This window comes from Trichechus manatus, unplaced genomic scaffold, assembly GCF_000243295.1.
Source record: "Trichechus manatus latirostris isolate Lorelei unplaced genomic scaffold, TriManLat1.0 scaffold00063, whole genome shotgun sequence".
Taxonomy (NCBI): domain Eukaryota; kingdom Metazoa; phylum Chordata; class Mammalia; order Sirenia; family Trichechidae; genus Trichechus; species Trichechus manatus.
In genome coordinates this window covers 10,426,686-10,430,052 of record NW_004443999.1, presented here as the reverse complement: position 1 = coordinate 10,430,052, position 3,367 = coordinate 10,426,686, and positions in this window count along the sequence as shown.

Below are 3,367 nucleotides of genomic sequence, written 5' to 3'. Positions count from 1 at the left end.
CTAAAGAGCTCAAGGCACACTTGACATTTTACTTAATCAATTGTGAGAAACGTTTATTTAAAAATCTGGCTTAGAAAATAGTTCTCTGTTATTTTCCTTTCATTTTCTGAATAACAGGTTTTCCAGTTTAATTATAATTTTCCCTTAGGGAAAATTTTGTTTCCCAAATAATGAGAAAGAGACTTGAAAATGTTGCAGTAATTTAAAAGCTTGATCATGTATAGAAATTTATAAAGGACTTAACTACATAGAATGAAAATGAGAACAAAAGATACAAAAGAAAACTGCAAAGTGCCCGAATACAATATTTGATGATTTTAAATTACTGTATTATACACTGACATAAAGAAAATAGGCTCCAACTTATTGCTTAAAAATAAAGGAAAGAAGGAAGGAAGGGAGGGAGGGAGGGGACTGGAGGGGAGAGGTAGGGAAGGCAGAGAAGGGAAGGGAAGAGAAGGGGAAGGGAGAAAAGGAAAAGAGAAGAAGAGGGGAAAGGAGAAGAGGAAAAGGGAGAGGAAAAAAGGTGAGAGGAGGGGAAGAGAGAGAAGAAAAGGGAAGAGGAAGGAAGGGAGGAAGGAAGGAAAATTCTAGGGCCACACCAGCTGGCTGTGTGTTCAAATCCCGTCAACCTTTTGGGGCCTTTCCAATCTTGGAAGCAGGGTGATTTCCTGCTTCACAAGTCATTGTGAGGCTCAGACATGGTAATGAAAGTCTAAGTGTTAAGTAGTGAATAAACTTCAGATGTGTTTATTCACTTCCTCCTCTGATCTTCAGGTGCATGGTGCCTTCGTGGAGACTATTACCTGGTCTGAGAGCCTCATGCTTCTTCCTCATACTCTGTCCCTAACTGCCACTTGATTCCAGATCTTACTTAATCACATCTAAATTAACATACTTCACTGTAAATTATGAATACCGAGGTGCTTCCTAAGAAATATTGGAAATTTTAAGAGTAAATTATCCTTAACACTTATTAAAGGAATGTATATTTGAACAAATGTATTTAAACACATCAGCTGACCTCTGTCCTTAACTACAAATTAGTTTTAGTTCAGGAATGGCTTCTGTATTTTCTAAAATTTAAAGCAAGCTGTCTTCGAGTTGTCTGAAGATATCTATTTCTATACATCATACGTTGTTGTTGTCACGTGCCATCGAGTCATTTCCGACTCATAATGACCCTACGTACAGCAGAACGAAACACTGTCTGGTCCTGCACCATCCTCACAATCACTTCTATGTTTGAGCCGTTTGAGCCCATTGTTGCAGCCACTGTGTCAATCCATCTTGTTGAGTGTCTTCCTTTTTTTCACTGACCCTCTACTTTACCAAGCATGATGGCCTTCTCCAGGGACTGGTCCCCCCGATAAATGTCCAGAGTATGTGAGATGAAGTCTTGCTATCCTTGCTTCTAAGGAGCATTCTGGCCGTACTTCTTCTAAGACAGATTTGTTTGTTCTTCTGGCAGTCCATTGTATATTCAATATTCTTCGCCAACATCGTATCTCAAAGGCGTCAATTCTTCTTCAGTCTTCCTTATTCGTTGTCCAGCTGCATTGCTGGCTCCCTTCAGATTAATAAACCAATGGACCTGCTGCAAAGATTGTGAAATGTGTGATATATACATCATACATCTACATCTATATTGAGAGACATTTACTTCTAGGAATTGGCTCAGGCTTATGTCTCAAAATTCGTAGGTCAGGTGACGAGAAGAGTAAAGAATAAGAGTATTCAGGCAAAATGTCTATTTATAGTCTGGCAGAACACACCCTAGGGAACTCTCTTTTTGCTCTTAAGGCCATCAGCTCCTACATTATGAAAGGTAATCTGCTTTACTTGAGGCTGACTGATTTAATCAAATGTTAAGTACTTTTTATGAGTCTGTGGGTGGTAAAAATGATTAAGCACCAGACTACTAAGCAAATAAGCTGCAAAGCCAGAAATGTAAGGAAAAATCCCTAAACTGCGTAAGAAATACAAGGGTTTCAGAACTTTGGTACATTATTATTATTTCTTATCTTACTGACATTTACTGTTTCTGTTACTGAATTTCTGCTTTGTAAACATTTGTCAATAGTTAAGTTACTGATTGTGCTGAAATATGGAAAAATGTTGTTATACAATGCCAACGAGGCTATGAAGACATTGACACATGCAAACACTGCTAGTTTTGGTATTTATTGTCATAATTTTTTTTTTTTTGCCCTTTTGGGGAGAAATTTATTAACTGACCAGAAAATCCATGAATATGAGCGTGTTTTAGCACTACACAGCTAAGAATTTTTCTAAATACAATAATGCAAAAAAAAACCTTCATTCATGATGCTATTTATTACATAGCCATTTATGTTAACAAATTTTTTAAATATCCTAAAAATCCAATAAGCTTAAAATTATTCTACATAAATGATTTATTTTGCAATCATTAATATTATAATTAATAGAGATAATTTAGAAAGATAAGATTTTATTTTCTAATCTAATCTTAAAAATCAGAAAATTAAATTCTTTCTAAATCTAGTATATTTCAAGTTTTTAAAAGGCAGAAAATGAAAATCATTGGTTAATTAGAATGATGTGATTCAGTCTGATGCCTTTTCCTTTTGAACTTACAGTTTTCCATAAAATGTTATTATGTATTTTCAAATGTTCCCAAATGTAAATTTTAAACAAATTCAGAAAAGCTCAACATATAAATTACTTCGGTTAGGTATGAAATTGTAGGGATGAATAAACTAAAAAGAATTTTCTTTGCTTACAAAGGGCAAAAGGCAGCTGCCTCCTCGTCCTCTCTTGAAAAGTTCTCCTAAAGACATAATTGGCTGAAATCTTTTCTCTAACCTTTGGAATGTAGGTAAATCTCTCTAGAGAATAGAAAAGTCCAGTCTCCAGTTCTACAATGCAGATTTATCTCAGATCAAGGGCAAAAAACCAAACCAAGCCCCTTGCGATCTAGTCGATTCTGACTCACAGGAACCTTACAGGACAGAGTAGAACTCTGATGGATTCGAACTGCCAACCTTTAGGTTAACTGCCTTAGCTCTTAACAACTAGGCAACCAGGGTTTCCAGGTCAAGGGCATAGGAAGCTTTTAAAAGAAAATCTGTTATCTCTGGAGTGGAGGTTGGAGCTAATCTCCAGGTGTCAGCATTTGTCTCCAGGGCTACTCAAGGTATAACCCTCTGTTTTTGGGGAGATAAGGGTTTTATTACTCTGTAGGAGGAGGTCAATTAACTAAACAAATAGCTATCTCAATTCTCAAGTGAACTTTGTACCTGCTTTGCTATCAGGTCACTGTGAGTTGGAATCCACTGGACCACAATGGTGCTGTATAAATTGTGTGGAATTTTACCCTGATTTT